A 22,296-nucleotide genomic window follows, 5' to 3' on the forward strand; every position below is an offset into this window, starting at 1 on the left:
ATTGCCAATCTAAAACAAGTTTTCATCCAATGTTAGAGATACTAGATATCTCTTAACCTGAAAAAATGTTTATTTATTGTTAGCAAAGGAAATCTTTTGGGTCACATTATTTATAAAGTTGGTATATCCATCAATCCTTTGAGGATAGAAGCAATTCTAAAGTTGTCACTTTCCCATAGTCACAAGGAGCTTAAATATTTCTTTGGAAAGATTAATTTTGTATGAAAGTTCATCCATGGGTTTGATAAGATAATTTCCCCCTCAATGAATTGTTAAAGAAGGGATTGAAAACTGAATGGGTTCTTGAAATCAATTAATATTTTTAAGATATCAAAGTGGCTATCTCCATGGCTCCAATACTTGTAAGTCTTGATTATGAGTTGCCTTTCAAAGTCTATTATTTTTCTTCAAAACATTTATGTGTGTGAATTAACACGCAAAAGAGAGATAAAGAAGATGAGATACCTATTTCATTCATGATTTTTCCTCTAAAGAATGTTGAATTAAACTATTCCAATCTTCACAAGGTGAAAGTACAAAGCTGTGTCACCTTTCAAGCTAACTTATTAGAACAAATGAGTTTGAGTATTCTATCTAAAAACCAATTTTGTTCAAACATATGATCTAGATAAATTTATTTTAGCTAAGTTATATATGGTCTCACACTTTTCTAATATAAAATGTCTATTAAATGCATGTTTTATACTAGTTTGTATCCAATTACTAAAGAAATAAAATTATTTCAAAAAAATGGTGTTTTAATAACTCTTACTATTTTTTATTATATTTTTTAATTACATATAAACACCATTTTATAGAGCTCAAATTCAAGAATATTCTCATATATATTTTATAGTGTTTTAATTAAATATAATATATTGTAATTAAAAAATTCTACAAGCATGTATTTTAACATTCAAAAAGATGTCAATTTTGAGAAAGAAAAAATATTAAATAATATTTTTTTTTAAAATAAATAATATGGCTTTCTAGAGGAGAGAATCCTTTTAAAGAATGAATTATTTTTATTCTAGTTATAATAGATTTGTTTTGAAAAATGTGGTGGGAGATGAAAACTATTGATTTCAGGTGCATTAAAATTTGAATCATTATAAAAAAGAAAATATAGGTCTAAAGATTATTTGTATTTTTGATTGTTCTAGATATATATGTTATCTATAACATAGTCTAAGATTCGAGGAAAATAAGTATATTTCCATATAGTTTTGTGGCGGGAACTAGAACCCTAATTTTTAGAATTTTTTAGTAGGTAAAAAATTATTTGTAAAAATTAGGAAAATAAATCAATTCCTATTCCAAATAATTATTAAAAATTATAACCCTAAAATTCATCCATTTCTACACATTTTATTAGTTTACTTCATTTTCAAATTCAAAATAATAATACTAGTTTTTTGTCATTGAAGGTAAATAGTTATACTTTTGTTAGTCTTTTCCTTTACAAAAGGGTGATACAGGTTTGTGCTTTTACTTGACAAATAATCATATGCCCTAATAAAAGTAGTCAAGAAATTTCACCATTACATACTTAGGAGTAAGGTATATGTTATTGTACTAAATCTTGTAATAAAATTATTATTGATGTAGAATGAAATAGCTAAAAGAAGAATAAAATGGATGGCTAAATTTCAAGAATTTGATTTGGAAATACAAAAAATAAAGCTAGTAAAAGGATAGGAGCTAACCAAGATGATCGCTAACAATGAGATGAGAGCTGATAATGAAGAATAAATCATAGTGTCTCAAATAGACACTAATGAAGGAATAATCACAAATGTTTGGTATCAAGATATTTTGTATTACTTCCTACACAACCAATACCCTCAATGGATAAATAGTTCCCAACATAGAGGACTCAAGATGAAATGTTAATACTACATGCTCCAAGATAGGAAACTTTACAAGAAGAACTATGAGGGGATTTATTTGAAATGTTTTGGACATGAAGAAGCAAGAGAAGTACTGGAGCAGTATCATGACAACTATGACACTGGACATGGATCAACAAAGGCTATGACCCACTAGATTTTGAGATCAACTTACTTTTGGCCTACATTTTTAAAATACACATTTGAAAACATATGTTTCTACCACACTTGTCAAACAAGTTCCAATAGAGAAAGAGACCCAACTATGCCATTACAACCACTATTTGAGGTATGCCCCTTTGCCAAGTGGGGGATGGATTTTATTGGACCTATAAACCCACCATCATATATAGGAAATATTTTTTTTATCACTACTATATATTATTTCACACATTGGACTTAAGCTGAAACTTTCAGAAATTGCATAGAAAAAGTGGTTACTAACTTCTTAGAAGAGCACATTGTGACTAGGTTTGGAGTGCCATTCTTCCTAGTGTGTGATGAGGGGTCATATTTTGTGACGATTATCCTTACTCAATGGGCATTGGAAAATTAGGTTATAACCAAGTTCTCCTCTAATTATTATCCCCAAGGTAATGGTATGGCCGAGTCCACCAATAAGAACTTGAATGCAGTGATAAAATGCTTGCTCATGGAGAATCCAAATGATTGGCATAGCTAATTGAAATAAAAATTATGGATAATTAGGGTTAGGATAAAGAATACTCTAGGAACATCCCCATATCTACTAGTCTATAGACAAGAACTAGTATTGCCCCTTAATCTCAAGATTTTAGTGTTGAAATTCATGAGAGGGTGTGTTGAGGATGCTAATAGAGTCCAAATCAAATTGATGAATCTCTTGGAATTAAATCAAAATAGGAGAACAACTTTAGAACACATGTCAAAACACTAGGCTATCATAAAAATTTGGTTTGACAAGTGAGGCACAATCAAGTCTTTTGGAATCTCAGAGCTTATTCTTCTATGGGACAAGGAAAAAGAAAAACCAAACAATCATACCAAGTTTCAATGCTTGTGGATTGGTCCTTATTGGATTGAAAAGATATTGAGAGAAATTTATTTTAGCCTAAGTTATGTACAAGGGGAATTGGTCCCATTACCAATTAATGGCCAGTTTTTGAAACATTCTTTCAAATCCTAACACAAAAAACATCTTCAAAAAAAAAATCATGTGTGTTAACTTTCAACATGTGTGTTTAGTTTCATTTGTGTGTTATCTTTTAAAGTCATATCATTTTTTTTCCTATTAGTCCATGGGTTAAGTGTAATAAAGTTTCTCTCTTGGTGCATAACTAAAATCACCCCATTTGTTCTCAATTTTAGGAAGGAAGTATATCTTTGTCAAAATATTCCAAAAGTTTTGTTTCTCGTACCAGCTGAAAAATAGGTGTTACTTGTAGTTGTAGAGGAATTCATGTCTTAGAGTCAGAATCTAAAATTGATCGCTCTCAACACTTTGAAAATTTAAAGAACTAATTATATTATTTTTTTCCTAATCTAGGTTGATAGTAGCAAGGGATAATTCAAAAACTTATGGATTCATATAGAGGGTCTCTTCAAAGAACTGCTAAGATCACTATTTGACATGAGAGTTTCCCAAAAGTTAATTAAAAGAGGATTACAGAACTTGTCATATTAATTACAGACCTAGAAAAGAACACCAATGCCTTGGCCAAAAAATCTAAATGTGCTCAGGGTACAAAAGATAGAAAAAGAGAATCACAAAGGTGTTACATTCAAAGGTTCTAGATAAAAGAAAAAGGTATTCAAATATAGGGATATGCATTTCTGAATGGCTATCATATTCTATATAATGAACAAAAAGACTCCAAGGAAGAATGAAGTAGAAACATGCAGTCTTCACAAAGAAAGTTAAAGAAGATTACCAAAAACTCAAAGAGAAGGAATTGATAACTCTTTAAGAGCCCTCGGAATAGATTCTCTCATTTGGTTAGATAGTGGTGGATAAATAGGTTTACGAGGATCTCCAATGTCTATACTAGTGGAGAAAAGGATTTTTTTCCAATTTTCTAGATACTCATGATAGATGACAACTTGAGACATCAATAGGAATTGGAAGACTAAGAACACACTAAGATTGAAGATTTGAGAGTTTGAAGTTTTTGCTTCCAAAGGAATTGAAAATTTCTTGTAAAGATTTGGAATCTAGTTTTCACTTGACACATGTTAGAGGAATGCTTGATGATGAAGAAATGTCTTTGTCATTTCTTCCCTTTTATTGGGGCTATTTATTTTGGTCCCACATTGCATGCCCCATTTTGAGTCACAAAATTAGGAGCCCCTCATTTCAAGAATTTTCTTTGAGGCACCTTGTCAAGTGCCTTACTTAGTTAGGACCCTTTTTTAGGTCTAGGTCAAACCTTGGTCTCTAATCGAGTAGTGTTGGATAGTCAAATGGGGCAAAAAAATCAACTTTTACTAGTGCATAAGTTGTTCATATACGCACAAGCACACATGCACATGTGTGATAAGTGCATAAATGCACACTTCACCTCTCTCCAAGCATGTGCATATGTACATCTAGGCACCCTCAAATGTGCACACTAAGGAGGGCATGGCCAATATAAACCCCAAACACCCCAACACTTCTCTTCACTTAGTCTTCACTTAGTCTTCACTCACTCTCCTTTTCCACACCTTTGTATTTCCTCCAACAATGTAGGTCCATTTCTCTATCATCTATGCACTCCAACCTCTCCAAGGTAAAACAAACCCCTTTTGGAGGTGTACACACGTACATATTCACACCCTCAAAATATTTGCATCTCTATACCAAAAGACATAACCCACCTCCCCTTACGAAACATAAAACAAAATGTACTTTGCATGTGTGCAGTTGCACACATTTCTTTCAAAGTGCACTAGCACACCCTGTGTAGGTGGACATGGTTCATTAGGCACACTAGTGTGCAAGTTGTAATAGTGCACAAAATAGATTGTTAGGGTTTTTTTTGTTAAATTCAACTAGTCTTTTATCTATTTTTTTTCAATTTGCATACTTGATAAATCCCATTAGGGTCTTCTAACATCAAAACACTATTTTGTTTCCTCCTTTTGTGCAGACACAATGGCATCATCATTATCTTGCATGGCAGCACTAAAGGTACCACAACTAGTAGTGTTCAAGTACCATAGAGCCTTAAAGAAATCTGGATTCTAGAAAAAAAACACATAAAATTTTGAGACATAGAACTTGGTCACATTGACCAAAATATTTCCCTCATCCTCTACAATAAACCAAAATAAAAATCAGCAATTGTATCAACCTTGATCTGGAGTGGGTTAATGAATGTCACTTCACACCCTACATTAATACAATCTTCCAAATTGATCCTCACATTGGCTCAGCATTATATCTTAGACAAGAAGGTCATGAAGAGTGTGACTAGAGATATAGTCCTCAACTTCATGCTATGAAACATTGAGAAGGTTTTCAACCTCCCTAGGGAAGACCAATACTTTTAGATATCTTATGAAGATGTAGATATATGAGATAGGGTGAACATGGTAGAGGTCATAGAGTTGATACAATCTAAGTACCTGATTTAAAGTACACCCTTGGGTCTTGGGCCAAAGAACAAGAAAGGTGGATATGACACATGGATACATGATCGATGATATTGGCTACTCAATAGTCCTCTTGAGTAGAGTTATGGCCCTTCCTATGGAAAGTCACTTAGAGACATGGATGGTGCACTTTAATGAGACCATTATAATGCCTAAGATGCCTGTTGATTGGACCATTATCCTAAGTGACAACCTATATGATACACTGATCTCAGTCAAGAATGGTCCATATCTTTCATGACTTCTTATATGGTGTATCTACTAGCGGCAAGGACCATAGACTACCCAAGGTTGTATAGAAAGGGAAGCATGAAAGATGAAAATGCTTGGCCCTATGTAGTATATCCATAACTTATCAAGAAGAATCTCCCAATAAAAATGTGCAATATAGGGTGGTAAATGATGGTTTCATATTCTCCATCATTAGATTCATAGAGGGTGATTATGCAAAGAGAATGACATTAGAGGTTGTTGCAAGGATAACTGAAGTAGGTTCCTACTACATTCAATTCAAGAAATTTAATTATCTGTAGGTAGTTGGTACTCTCTTATGTCCTAAAAGGCTCCTAAGATAACCTTCAAATAGGATCATACTGCTTGAGATAGCTTGTTAACTCACTTTTGCATATGATAGAGTGAGAAAATAACATAAGAAAACATGGGTATGGCCAATCACCATTGGGGAATTTGAAGTGAAGAAGAAGAAAGATATTGATATATTCAATTCAAATTGGGATCAATATCTCATAGAGGATTATCAAGCTCTACGCCCATATTTTGATAACATTTGGATGTTGCAACATTTGGTAGGAAAGAAATTTGTACATTAGGAAATCCTTGAAGATCGCTAGATGAATATGGTAGATGACTAAGATGTTCATATTAGATACTATTTTAGGATGACTCTACATGATGAAGGAGCATCTTGGGTTGCATTGACATCCTACATGTTTTCTTGTTTTTTTGTTGTTGCTAAGTTGCAGTATTTTTCAAGTTGTTAGTATGTGTTGAGCTTCTAGTTGAAGCTAAGTTATTAGTATGTTCTAAGCTCCTAGTTGGTTCAAGCTCTTAGTATGTATTGAGTTCCTATTGGTTCCAAGGTCCTTATTTATGCTAATTTCTTGTATGTTCCCAGTAGTGTTGAGTGCCAATGTTTTCTAGGTTCTTCAACTGAGCTATCTATGTCTGGTTGTACTATGGGCTGACTTTACACATATTTAATTTTGGTATTGGTATTTAGTATTTGATTTTAGCTGATTTATGGTTATGAATGCATTTAATGTAAGATTTAATTTTTGTGATAGGTCAACCTATGGCCATACAAGTATTTAAGAAGGTCTAGGATTGATTTTTAGGAGTTAGTGGGAGTTAGGGACAAGCTTTTTGGAAGAGTTAGATCATGAAGTTCATCATCAAAGATCAAAGTTTGAATTGTATTATTTTCCATAACCTAGAAGGCCTTAGAGATGGGTATGTATGTTGATGATTTTATGAATCAATAAGTATTTTTTTTCCCAATCTCCTTTGGTTGTTATTCTTTGTGTTTTTTTTCTATTGTGTTTACTCTTGGAGGTTGCCTTGGTAGCTGGGTGTTCTTTTTTCCCTAGTTCCATCGGTCTCCCCTACACTAGGTGGTGGATTGAGTTTTAGGAGTTAGTGGGAGTTAGGGACAAGTTTTTTGGAAGAGTTAGATCATGAAGTTCATCATCAAAGATCAAAGTTTGAATTTTATTATTTGCCATAACCTAGAAGGCCTTAGAGATGGGTACGTATGTTGATGATTTTATGAATCAATAAGTATTTTTTCTCCCAATCTCCTTTGGTTGTTATTCTTTGTGTTGTTTTTCCATTGTGTTTACTCTTGGAGGTTGCCTTGGTAGCTGGGTGTTCTTTTTTCCCTAGTTCCATTGGTCTCCCCTACACTAGGTGGTATTAGAGATTGAGGTTCATCCTTGTGAAGATTGGATCATGTAGGACTCTAAGTTTGATTTGGTTTTATGGTTGGAGATTTATAAGTTTTACCTATAACTTGCAGAGGGTTATGATCTTGCAGGAATCTGATTGTAATGATGGTTCAAGTTAGAGGAAATGTTAATAATGTCATATTGGATACTTTGAGACAAATTACAGCTAGATTAGATGATTTGGAGATATCACAAAGGAGATAAGCGCATATTGATAATACGAGTGAAAATGAAGTAGTAGCACCAAACCCTAATCCAAAAGTTGAAGAGGATCAAGATGAGCCAAGATTGTTGAGAGTATTTTCTAGGGCACATTCAAAATCTACTATAGAAGATGTTCCTTATAATAGAAAATTGGACACCAATGTTGTGCTAGGTTGGATCTCTAATATGGAGAGGTTCTTTGAGTTTTAAAACACTCTTGATAATAGGAAGGTAAAACTTGCAATTACTAGGTTGAAAGCAAGGTATTTTTTAGTGGCTAATATTCGTAAATTAGCTAATTTTAGAATTTTTTGGCTGGTGATTTGGCTAATAATTTAAGATTTCATACAACCTAAATCACCATAATTTTATAAAATTTAGTTCTAGAATATTTAAAATCGCTCAATAATTTATTTTATTGAAAAATTTAAACTCAAATATTCACCACAATATTCATTAAATGATTAGATTTGAGTCTTCTAAATATAATATATTAGTGGAGAAATTAAATTGAAAAGATCAATAACTATTATAATTATTAGTTACTTTAGGGATATATCACCAATACTTAGTCTTCACTATTGATTCAAAGTATATGTAATGATCCTCATAATATTCCATGAGGTAAAAAAAATGTTCAATTTTGATTTGTAATATTCCATGGTGATTAATGAACTTCTTATTATTATTGAGATTTGTCAATATTTTATAATAAAAAAATATGATTCAAAAACAATTGCCAATATTAATCATATTTAGAATAAAAAATTGAGATATTTGAAAATAGAAATAAATTATTTATTTGAAAATAATGAAAGATTCACCAAGATTTTATATCTTTTTTTGGAGGCGGCTTTCTTAAAGTTTACCCTGGTTGAAAGGTCATGCTTCACTATGATGGGAGCATTTGTAGACAAATAGACAAAGGAGAGGAAAGGAAAATATTATGACTTGGCTGAAGATGATAAACAAAGTAAAGAAAAAATTCCTCCCTATTTATTACCAAGTTAGCTTGCTGAGAAAGACACAGAATTTGAGACAAAGAGACATGACTATAAAGGAGTATACTAAGGAATTCTATAGATTGGACATCAAATCTAGACATGTAAAATGGATTGGTTATCTAAATATATTGATATCTAGAATATAAGATGAAATAAGATTTGTAAAATTGGAAAGTGTGGAAGAAGCATACCAATATGCCTTGAAAGCTAAGGAGATCTTGAAAAAGAAGCATGATCAAAGACAAAGAGGTGGAGGTGGTAGTGATGTGACAACTAGTCTTACTCCTACCCTAGCTTCCTCTAGGGTCACCTTAGGTCTTACACTTGAACTAGTAGGGATTCTAGTTACCTTATTCTCCTTAGGATACTAATAATGGGAACCTAACCCAATCAACTAGTGCACACTAATTGGTAAGAACAACTCTACATTACCATTCCCTAAGCTTGATTCAGCCTTTCAACTTCTTCACACAAAACTATAATCAACCTTAACAACTCAAATGACACTCCAAATGGAGGAATGATAATCTAGGAAGGAATTTGGATTCCCTTCAAGGTCCACAATCATAATAAAATTTGAAACCCTAATTGAGTTCCAAAAATCATGCAAGATTACACAAACATGCTTGTAATAGGGCTACAAGTAATTAGCCTTGCTAATGAAGAAAATTCCAAATAGCTTGAAAAATTTCTTAACAAGAGGTAAAATAAACCATTGATCTAGATACATTTTTAAGAGGACTCAAATATTTTGGTGGTCTAGGGTTCTCAACTTGTCCATACAATATGGCCACAAATTAAGCCTAAAAACAAGGGTTTTAAGGGTTTAACAAATTTTCTAATGAAAGGTTTATTTTTACCTCTATAGAAATTTCACCAATGCCTCTCATTAAATTTGGGGCTTTTCCACACCTTCCTTAAACACACTCTACACTTTGGATGAACTATCTCAAACATTCAACCACTCAAAATACCTCTGTTGTATATTGTGATCCCTAGCCATGCATCACTAGCTCACCTAGGGCATCACCATAAAAATGCTTCCTTAGATTTTGAGGGCCACTCCTTCACTATAAACTATGTCCAAGGAGTTATCTTCCATTTCCCATGAGTCCCTATAGATCCTACTATGGGAGAGGGGGTTATGACTCCATTTTGTTCCAACACTAGATTTAGAACATCAGGAAATCAAGAACCAAAATAGTTTATCCAAGAAACTAAAACCTCACAAAAGCATAAACTAACTATACAAAATCACAAAAAAATCCCCTCTAACACTTTCAAAAATAATAGTTCCAATTTTAATCCATTAAAGTGTCAATATCCTCAAAAGCATAAGACTATAACTACAAACTTGCTATTTAGTCTATATAAATAGAATTTTCTCAAACTTCCAAGCCTATCAAAAGGTAAAGGATGACCTTATAAACACATCAAAAATCCTATCCTAGCCATTTCAGATAATTATTAACTCCAAACTACAAAGTTTCTTGAATGCAACAAAAAGTTGTCAATGTTGTAAATGACAACATTGACAATTTTTGAGCAATTTTTACATCTTTATTTATTTGACCCTCAAATTTTTTGCAAAGGTTTCCAAACCTTTTCAAAAGTATTAAATGGTTTAAATCATGTAATAAGGACCTTAAAACACTTATCTAACCTTTCTACCCTTCTAAACAAAAAGATGCTCAATTTGACCTAATTGATCAGGCTTTCACACCTTATCTCACCTCAACCTAGGATTAGGTTAAACCTTATTATTCAAATATTAGTATGGATAAAACCACTACACAAAAAAATAGCATAGAACCCCTAGGTCTTCCATGAGCCTACCTAGGTTCCCCTACACCAAGTAGATTCTAGAGGCAAAGGTAGATCTTATAGACAAGGTGACAAATCTAACTATTTTATGCAAGATAAGGGCAAACCTAAATGGAAAAGTGATGAAAAAAGAAAGATTGAATGGAAAGGTGGTAATTCTTATCAAGGAGGTACTATTTCTTACTAAGGAAGAGGTAATTGTTATTCTAGAGGTAGATTTCATGGTAAACATTTTAAATGTGGCAAAGAAGGGCATCGATCCTTTGAATGCAGAACCACTGAAAATGGGCAAGGTAACAAAAATGTTGCAATTCAAGGAGATATTGAGAGTTCATCAAGTGGACCTAAGGTTGACTAAAATTTCATTGTGAGAGGAACTTTGGGTAATAAGGAAATTGAGAAAGAACCTATCCTAAGGAGAAGTCTTTTCAAGACTACATATAAGATGGCTAGAAAATGTTGCAAAGTGATTATTGATAGTGGAAGTTCAAACAATTTGGCATCATAAGGGCTGGTGAAAAAGTTTTTGTTTTAGAGGCTAAAGAATTCTACACCCTATCATGTTTCATGGATCAAGTATGAGCATAAGATATTGTTAAGTTGGCAATGTATTGTGAAGTTCAAGATTGGACATTACTTTGATGAAGTTTTGTGTGATATTAAATCAATATACTCTTTAGGTGAATGGGATACAAAAAATATTTTTTCCTTTGATTGAGAGTCTAGATAAGGTTAATTATACTACTACAAGAGTTTGCATGGTTAATGGAAATAAATTTGAAAAAGAAGTGAAGAAAAATCAAGTTTTTTTTTGTATAATTCCTAGGAGACCGAATTTTGGTAGTAATGATCAAGCAATAGAATCTAATAATGATTGAGTCATAGAAAGTGGTAGCTGAGTGACATTGAAAAGTTCTAGTATAGACCAAGTGCCAAAGGAAATTGCATGTTTTTTGAAAGATTAAAATGATATTGTTGCAGATGATATACTTGATGGTTTACCATTACTAAGATGTTTAAGTCATTTTATGGATTTGATTCTTGTAGCTAGTTTCCCAAACAAAGCAACATATAGATTAACACCTATAGAGAATGAAGAAATTAATAGACAAGTGCATGAATTTGTGTAGAAAGGTTTGATAAGAGAAATTTTTAGTCCATGCATTGTACCTAAGAAGAATGGAGAATGGATAATGTGTATTGATTTCAAAACTATTAACAAGATCATAGTGAAATATAGGTTTCCTATTCCGAGTATGTATGACATAATGGATTGTTTGAGTAGAGCATAGTATTTTAACAATATTGAATTGAAGAGTGATTACCATCTGTAGACACCTAAAAACCTTTAGAAAATAAAGTATTTTTATTTTCTAAAAAAGTCCTGATGACATCATCATTTATTAATTAATTAATTATTTAATTAATTAATTTATTTTTATGCCATTAAATCCCTTTATCTTAATTAAAAATATTTAATTAAGAAATCCCTCCCAAAAATGTTTAAATCTTATTTAAACATTATTTCCTTATTTATTAATTATTTAATTAATAAATTGACCAAAAATCTTAAAATAAATAAAAAATTTATTTTTTGCCCAAAACTTCGCCAATTTCCTTATGACCAATAACCTCTTCCAAAATCTTCTAATCCTTCTTTAATTTTTATTAAAGGCTAATCCCATCATTTCCTACCCCTAATCCCAACTCAAAATATTTAATTAAGATTAAATATTAATCCTCATGTTTATTAAAAAAGTTTTAATAAATATCTCCTCAACCCAAACCCTTGAAATAAATAAAACTTTATTTATTTCCTAAAAATCTAATTTATCCTCATCCTAAGAAGTTCTAGACTCTTCTAGAAAGTCTTCATCCTCATCCTAGGAAGTTTTAGACTATTCTAGAAAGTCTTTATCCTCATCCAAAGTCTAGACTCTTCTAGAAGATGTCTTTAAACCTAATCCTAATCGCCTCCTAACCTTGTCACATTCCCTAAACATGGGTTAACACTTACTAACCCAAGCCAAAGTTAACAAATATCTCCTCCTTCACCCACCCTCATTAAATGCCATCCACTTGCCTATCCCTAAGCTAATCCTAAACCATCCTAATCCATCCTCTAATCATTTGCACAAGCCTAAACAAGCTTAAAACCTTCCTAATCAACTCCAAGTCGAAATTTCTCTCATCACCCTCAAAATATCTCAACCATAAAACTTTATGAAGTCCACTAGGTCATAAATGACTCTTACAAGCCCTTTTATTGCTCTTACAAGTCATTATGAGGGTCTTTATGAAGATTTTATCCCTTGAGCCTCCTTTGTTGACTCATCCTTCCCCTTTCCTCCATCCTCTCACCATATGACATGTGTCACTCCTTGATTGGTTGTAAGGAAGCACAATCCATGTGCTCTCCTCTCATGCAATCTGAGCCCTCCATAAGCTTTTTCCCATCCTTGCATCTTAGCCCTCAATCCCTCAAGCTTCTTGCCTATAAATTGGATCCTTTCCCTTTGCAAAATAACACAATCCATGAAGTAAAGTTATAATGCTATTTTGAGAGCCAAATCCATACTAAAGCCATATATCCACACTAAAAACTTACAATCATCCATTGAAGCCTTTGGAAGCATATTGAGCATACATCCTATCCATTTAGATAAAGCTACTCAACAAGAGAGCTCCTTATTGAGAGAGTCCATTAATGGCTCATATTCTCAATTGAGAGTTCATCTTAGTCTATCTTGAAGTTTATGAATTTTGTTTAGTTTGTAGAAGCTTTATTTATATTTGGTTTCTATTAGCATACTAACATTGCTCATATACATTTTGGCACGCCCGGTGGGACCCCGCATGGGTCATCTTCATTAGCTTTTTTAGTCAAGTTTTGTATGTCATTTGCTGATTTTGGCTAATTTTGCTTGTTTTTGTGATAGGTAGGATTGTATAAATTGGTTTTGTAGGTCCACATGAGCATGAAGAAGACAAAGGAACTCATAGTCTATCTCATAGTATTTGCAGATTTTTCAAGCTTATAGGTGGACAAAGCACTTGGAATTCTTCTTCCTCTTCTTCTCTGTATTCTTCTTATTCCATCTACTTCTTCTTCTTCTTCTTGTGGGAGATCTTGGCAATTTTTTTTTTTTAGAAGCAAAATCATACACACTTCTTTTTAGTGCTTAAAATGAACCCCCAAATCATACTTAAATCCATTAAAAAATTAAAAATTTGCAAAAAAGAAAAAATCTTTTAACAAGTGAAACTAAACCAATCCAATCATTTGCATCCTTGCAACATCAAGGTTTTAGATGCATTCATGCAAAGTTAGGAACACTTCATTTTTGGGAATTTAAAAAGAACTTCAAGTTTCCATTTCAAAAGGTTCAAAATCAACACTAATTGCACACTAAAATCTAAATCAAACTCAAAGCATCAATCAAGGATAAAATGAACCTCATTTGCAAATATTTTAAAGTTCTTTTAAAAATCTCATGAAAACTAAGAGTCCTAAATGGTTGCCAAAAATTTTCCTAAAAGCTTTGTTATTTGTTCCAAACAAATGTCTTGTTACAAAATCTTGAATGTTGCTTAGGTTTTTCATGCATCAAAACAACCTAAGAATATCATTTTTGGGCTTAAAACATGCAAACTAGAACACAAAATCTTGAATGAAAACCAAAGTCCAAAGAGTCATTTTCACTTTTGAGTCCAAAACAATCTTGAATGATCTAAGGTTAAAACAAAACACTTCAAAGTTCCTAAAATAACACACAAAATCTCAATCTTGAATGCTCAAAAGAAAAAACTTGAATGTTTAATCACTTGTCTTTGAATGCATGTTGCTAAAATCACTCTTGAGTGCCATGGATTAAAATCAAGTTTATTTTTTTTATGAATGCGTGATAAAAACAACAAATCCAATCTTGAATGCCATAGATCAAATAATCATCTTTTAAGGCATAAAAAGAATCCACATTTTTGAAATCTTCTAAGTTATAAAAACTAATAAAGACGCTTTGAGTAAGTTTTTAGTTGGACTCACCCTCTTTAATCGCCCATCAATTTAACCATTGGTTGCAATCTCAGTGCCATCTATGGGGATGGGTCTACCTAAGAAGGTGTTAAGTGCTCCACAAAGATCAAACTCCACTCACTTGGGTCTTTAGTGGTTTTTCTAAGTTAGAAAATTCCTTGAATGTGCATTAATCTTGCTCACAACTCATTTGGGCATAAAAATTGGACAAATCTTGACATGGAGGGCCTTTGGGCGCGTGCTTGAAATCGAATCTCACACACCTTTGTTTTGGGCTTAAAATAAACTCACACTCAATCTTGAATGCCTTAAAGAAAAATCAATCGATACTTGACGTGGAGGGCCTCCGAGCGCACGGGTTTACCTTCTTGTTGACCCTAACTCTTCTTCTTGTTCGCATTCTTCGATCAATTTTATTTTTGTTGATGCTTCAAAGTTGAAATAAACATTGTATCTTAAACATGAGTGCTTGCAAAGTTTAGATCAGAAAACTTAAGCGTCAGTTGGTAAAAGAACAACCGTGTTTTTTAGCCCAAGATCATGTATGTGGTCTTGTTTTACACTTTTTAGGAGGCCTTCTTGGGGATTTCATCACCCCTTGAGACGACCTCAACTCCAGCATTCCGACGGAGTATAAAAATTGGGAGGTGAATCCAAAGACACCTCTCTTAGAATCAAGATTTTGTCACTCGGGCTAAGCCTCAAGGAACTTTATACCCTTGAGAAGTGAAAGAGGAGAAGTGGGTTACTGCTCCTCTCAACTGTGTGAAATCTTTCTGGTTTCATCTATGGATTTGGGCCTCACGTACCTTGCGTATATCGAGGACTCCCTAGCTAAACCAAATTTCATCCTTGTAGAAAGCTTCTTAGGATGTTGGTGTATTTGACGTGCTTGCTCAAAAATTTTGTTTGCTTGTTTGTTCATAGCTTTTGAATGAATATTTGCCAATTTTGGTCGAAATCCCAGAAAAGAAAAAATCTCCTAGCTCAAGGCATACTTAGCATAGTCACTGCCTCATCAAAAAATCATCCAAGCTCCCCCGCTGCAACTGAATCTATCTAGTTCTTTGCCTTAGAACAATCCCAAATCCAAGGTCCATCCAAATCATCCCCGCAGCCAGCTAGCAACCCAATCCAAAATCACCCAAGCCTTTAAAGAGTTGTTGTTACTCTACCAGAGTTTGCTATCCAATCAATCCTACCAATCAACCAATATCACCAAGGTTATCCCTCTGACAGAGCATTGTCTAGGGTAATCCAACTTTGTCACTTGTATCCCTCATCACCTTGAGCTAAAGGTTGGGATCCACAAGTGGTCAATCTTGTGTCATGCCCATAGGATCATTAGTCTATCCTCAAGTTGACATAGCCACCACCAAATCCAGCACATAGGAAAGCAAAACTCTCACTTTCTGACAGCATACCTTTGAAGTCTTCCACCCACAAGAAAGCCAAAAATCTCCAGTCAATCCTCCTTAGGTCTGTCATGCAACTTTGACTCTCCCTAGGAAATCTTTCATTAGCCAATCCAAAATCTGTGCTTAACCCAAATCCAACCATGAGCTTCCATGTTCATCCATACACAAGACCCCATCCCCATCAAACTCATCATCAAAGCATGAAGTACCAATCCTATCATGATGTGTTTGGTCGCATTATCCTTGCTCCCGCCACCTCCTATTCCAATGATGATGAAAATCTTGTTGACTATGATAGGTATATTGAAAGCCTTAGAAACATTCCCCCAAGCATCCCCCAAAATCCAAGAGTTATTCCAAACTATCTAATCATGCCATCTGATATTCCAGCTTCCCCTCCATCACCCCATCAACCAAGCTTCCAATCTTCCAACCCCATCACACTAGCTATTCCTGTCAATCCACCTCCACCTTCGACACACGAGTCTCCAAGGAATCTCCTAGAGGAAATAAAAGAAAAGTTACCTCCAACAGTCGATAAGCCATGTCATCTAATCCAACCATGTGAAGTAGTCAGTGATGAAGCTTCTCCATCTATAATATCACCTCCATCTCCCATAGCTATCATCCCCATACCATCCATCAAATTGCTTAAAATCCTTCCACTTCCCGCAAGCATCAAAATCCCACCACCTATCAAATCCCTCCAAATCCTATCCACATCGCCTCCAAGCATTTCCCAAATCTCTTGTAATGACCCGTATGCATCCATCTTCTACTCACCCATCTCCACTACTAAATCTCCCATCTATCCATCCGCTGCCTTTGAAGAATCCATCCCTTCACCTCCTATCGTACCATCCACTCCAAACCAATCCTATCAAGATCCTACCCAAAATCATGTTGACATCCCCCAAAGCATAAATGAAGATATCATCGTACCATGTCTTCCATCCATAGTGCAGTCACCATCTCCTCCATCTCCAAAACTCGAGCCATATCTCCTCCACTACAAGATATCTTGTCATCCCACCAACTACATCAAGATCCTATCCTTCCATCTCCCCCGCTCCATGCTTCCATCTTGCCACCTATCCAAGCTATTCCACCATCTATAATCTACCCTCTTGGTTCACTTACATTCATCCACGGTGGCCCTCTCTCAGCAGAAGAATTAAGAACAGTATCTCCCCATTGCAATACACCTAATAAATCACTTCTACCATTTTTTGCAAGCAAAAATTTTCCTTAGCTTGTTCAAATGCTCAATTGATGGCATTATCAAGGTCAAGGTTTAGGACCACAAGAGCAAGGAATCAGAGAGCCTATTATTGCACAAAAAAATCTAGTATTTCATGGTCTTGGATATGTATCCAAAGGCTCACCATCTAAAGGTGTTGGTACACCACACCCCCAAACCAAGCCTATCTCCAAGCCCACCATGCCAGCCTTCCATCACTCCTTCAAGAAATCTTATGTCATCCCCCCTCCACCATCTTTGCAACCCAAAACAACCTACCATATCCCCCCTTCATCCGCTAAATCCATTTTGGGTCCCTATGTCCCAAAATCTACCATCCTCCATCCTCCTATCAACCATCATAAAAATCCTATTCCATCCATTTCTATGCAAGATCAACAAAGGCACATATCAGGGCACATCATCCATCATCATCCCCCTACATGCTCTTTCATATTCTCTCCATCTCACAAAGCTTCTCCTAACCATCTTCCCAAAGCTTACCATAGCAATGTGAATGCCAACTTCAAAATGCATAAAGCTAAAAATCCACATCCTAGGCAATCATATGTCTATTCTAAAAGACATACTCCAAAAAGGAAAAATCCAATCAAAGAATGCAAAACAATGCAAAAGCCTATGAAAAGAAAATCCAAAACCATGTGGATCCCCAAGAAAAATGTTGAAACCCAATGCATAATGGCATCCACCATTGTTAATCCCCCATCTAGTGACTCATGTCCCCCATCTCCTAACTCCATATTGGGTGCCTATATCCCCAAGCATGCTTCCACAGATCCTCCATCGCGCCCGCATCTACCATCTATCCCCCATATGCTCTTTTCACACCCATTCCAACATGTGCCAATGTTGCTCTTGCAAGCATCCCCATCTCATGCTCCTTTCCAGCATTTTCATCCCTCCATCTCCTACCATCAATCCCATCTAATCCGATCTATTGCATAAATCACACATTCGATGTACCAAAAACTAGCAAGAAAATTGAACATTCCAACAGCCAGTGAAAAATCCCAAAAAAGCCAAAATAGCTGAAGAAAGCCAAAATCATTCTAGCTAAGTCCAAAGTCAAAAAGTCAAAAATGAAAAGAAAAATAAAGCGTCCACTGGTGAAAACTTGGCAATTCAAGCGCCTTGGACAAGTACCATGATGAAAACTTGGCAAACAAACGTCATGCGTAATCCTGCCATCCCCAGCTTAGCCTATCACCCTCATGCTTTTGGTCATCTCTTGACATCCAACTCCATCTTCCAATCTATCCACCTATCCTCCATCCTCTAGCTTCCATCTCACACCATCCACTAATCTTATGCAGCTTCAGCCAATCATCTCAGCTATCATCCATCTCCCTAGACCCTTCAGCTTTTTCTATCCTAGCTTCAATCCTATCACATCCATCATAAGACCTCCTTCCACATGTTATCTTCTAATTGGGGGCACTATATTCCTTGGAGATCTTGTCTTGTCCATCCTCCCTTATCATTGGTATCTAGCTCTAGGCTATCCTCATGCAAACCCAGTGTCATCTCTTTATATCCATCATAGTCCTAGCTATCTACCATCCTATCCAGCCATCTCATCCTGCTCCTCTAGCTATCCTTGGTCACAAAATCTCTCATCATCATTGGATGCATCCTGCCAGATCCATATCTTTCGCTATCACCCCACCCTTAGCTTTCGCATCTTGCACAACATCGAACCATCCTGCTATCCTATCATCCTGAGCTTTTGCCTGCTTGTAACTATCTTGGTTCGTCAGCTTGTACCATATCTTGATTAGCTCACTTGTAAATATCTTGGTCTGTCAGCTTGTACATCCTCTTTAGCTTAGTATAATTGCATCTATCCAGCGTTCATGTCAGTTCATCCTTGATCAGCATCTTGCACCCATCGCACATCTTGGTTAGCTATTCCAATGCATCCTTTAGCTAGATTTCCTATCACCAAAGTGTTATCTTTCTTAGTTCAGCTTGCCAGACGCATCACTCATCCAAATCCACCAGCTTAGGTGCTCTCCGATAGGTCCTTGCAGGATATAGCTTTCCTCATGTCTGATCTTGGTCCGTTAGTACCTCGTCCTACCCATCTCGTTGGCAAATGGTTCTCTTTTGGATTTTCGCTTTCTTTTGATTTGGACTCTTCCCTATTGGGTCTTGAAATATCTTTTCCAAGCAATCTCCTTGTTCCCTCCTCAAGGTTGCCACGATCTTCCATATCATGGTATACTGTGAATGGGGTAATCAAAGCGTAAGGTCTTGATCATGTCTTTTGCTTGTTTTCTTTTTTGCTTGTGGCTTACCCAGTGTCGTTTCCACACTGCTTCCTCTAGGATTCATGTGTGATACTGGGGCAATCCTTGCGTGTTTCTTTTGAGTCAGTTCATCAGTCCTCTGGAAAGTTGGTGAAAAGGCCTTGATGTTCTTGGTAACCTTGGCAATTAACCAATAGTCCTATAGCAAATCTAGTGCTCAACTACATGGTGGTACTTCTCTTTGAAGTATCCCGCCCGCTCAAAAAGCTTCAATGGTTTTCCTTCATCTCCATTATCTCCCATCCATATTCGGCATCCGTCTCTCCTACCCCAGCTTATGCATCATTATCTCTTTGAATCACTCATCACTCTTAGCTTTAGGGATCCACAATCCTAGTCTTAGGGATCCACCAATCCAAATCAATCCACCAAGCCTCATCTTTCGAGATCCACAATCCTAGTCCTAGGGATCTTCGAAACCCATCTTCCACCAATCTGACTCTTTGAAATCCTTTGCATCAGCTTTAGAATCCCCTCATCCATCTCCCTATCCTAGATTCCTTTTTATAGCACTCTGCTCCTTCATCCTCCGCCTTCCCTAAAGTCTTAAGCTTGCTTCCTCTTCTACATCTGATTCTCCTTTATCATTCTCCCATAGTGAGAGTTTGAGCTAATTCAGCCCCTTCTCTTTGCCAATCTGAGTTTCCTTGCTCATCTGAGATTCTTGTACTTTTCAAGAAGCCATCGAGCCTCGCTTTCTCTCCTCGCTACCTTCTTGAGGGGGCATCTCATAGTCCATTCTCTCCTCTTCTGCTCTAGCCTTGGGCATCTTATTTTCTTATCTTTGATGCCATGCCAGTTGCGGCATCACATCAAAGAGGGGCAAAATGTAGACACCTAAAAACCTTTAGAAAATAAAGTATTTTTATTTTCTAAAAAAGTCCTGATGACATCATCATTTATTAATTAATTAATTATTTAATTAATTTATTTATTTTTATGCCATTAAATCCCTTTATCTTAATTAAAAATATTTAATTAAGAAATCCCTCCCAAAAATGTTTAAATCTTATTTAAACATTATTTCCTTATTTATTAATTATTTAATTAATAAATTGACCAAAAATCCTAAAATAAATAAAAAAATTATTTTTTGCCCAAAACTTGGCCAATTTCCTTATGACCACTAACCTCTTCCAAAATCTTCTAATCCTTCTTTAATTTCGATTAAAGGCTAATCCCATCATTTCCTACCCCTAATCCCAACTCAAAATATTTAATTAAGATTAAATATTAATCCTCATGTTTATTAAAAAAGTTTTAATAAATATCTCCTCAACCCAAACCTTTGAAATAAATAAAACTTTATTTATTTCCTAAAAATCTAATTTATCCTCATCTTAAGAAGTTCTAGACTCTTCTAGAAAGTCTTCATCCTCATCCTAGGAAATTCTAGACTATTCTAGAAAGTCTTTATCCTCATCCAAAGTCTAGACTCTTCTAGAAGATGTCTTTAAACCTAATCCTAATCCCCTCCTAACCTTGTCACATTCCCTAAACATGGGTTAAAACTTACTAACCCAAGACAAAGTTAACAAATATCTCCTCCTTCACCCACCCTCATTAAATGCCATCCACTTGCCTATCCCTAAGCTAATCCTAAACCATCCTAATCCATCCTCTAATCATTTGCACAAGCCTAAACAAGCTTAAAACCTTCCTAATCAACTCCAAGTCAAAATTTCTCTCATCACCCTCAAAATATTTCAACCATAAAACTTTATGAAGTCCACTAGGTCATAAATGACTCTTACAAGCCCTTTTATTGCTCTTACAAGTCATTATGAGGGTCTTTATAAAGATTTTATCCCTTGAGCCTCCTTTGTTGGCTCATCCTTCCCCTTTCCTCCATCCTCTCACCATGTGACATGTTTCACTCCTTGATTGGTTGTAAGGAAGAACAATCCATGTGCTCTCCTCTCATGCAATCTGAGCCCTCCATAAGCTTTTTCCCATCCTTGCATCTTAGCCCTCAATCCCTCAAGCCTCTTGCCTATAAATTGGATCCTTCCCCTTTGCAAAATAACACAATCCATGAAGTAAAGTTATAATGCTATTTTGAGAGCCAAATCCATACTAAAGCCATCTATCTACACTAAAAATCCACAATCATCCATTGAAGCCTTTGGAAGCATATTGAGCATACATCCTATCCATTTAGATAAAGCTACTCAACAAGAGAGCTCCTTATTGAGAGAGTCCATTAATGGCTCATATTCTCAATTGAGAGTTCATCTTAGTCTATCTTGAAGTTTATGAATTTTTTTTAGTTTGTAGAAGCTTTATTTAAATTTGGTTTCTATTAGCATACTAACATTGCTCATATACACCATCATATTAGAATTAGAGAAGGGGATGAAAGGAAGACTTCTTTCAAGACAAAAGATGGTTTGTATGAATAGTTGGTTATGACTTTTGGTTTGACTAATGCATCTGGTACTTTTATGAGGTTGATGAATGTGTTGGCAATATGACCAATTAGTCAAATTAGGTGCAACATGTGGTTGTCATTTATGTAAAAACATGTTTTGGAGTTTAATTATGAAGGAAAATTGTCTAAGTATTGGACAATGTTATAGCAACATGATGATATTTATTGATAGCAAAATATTCCCTTAGAATATTCTCTTACACAGTTAACCATAGATGCATGACATCATTTTGATGATGCATACCAGTGTGCATTTCCATATGAAAAACCAAGTTCAAGTTATGAAGGAAATACCTATGTAGTTACCTTATAGTTCAAAATAGAGCATGTCAGCAAATTGACTT

The sequence above is a fragment of the Cupressus sempervirens genome, chromosome 10 (assembly GCF_028749045.1).
Source record: "Cupressus sempervirens isolate cs-2001-9-10 chromosome 10, ASM2874904v1, whole genome shotgun sequence".
NCBI lineage: Eukaryota > Viridiplantae > Streptophyta > Pinopsida > Cupressales > Cupressaceae > Cupressus > Cupressus sempervirens.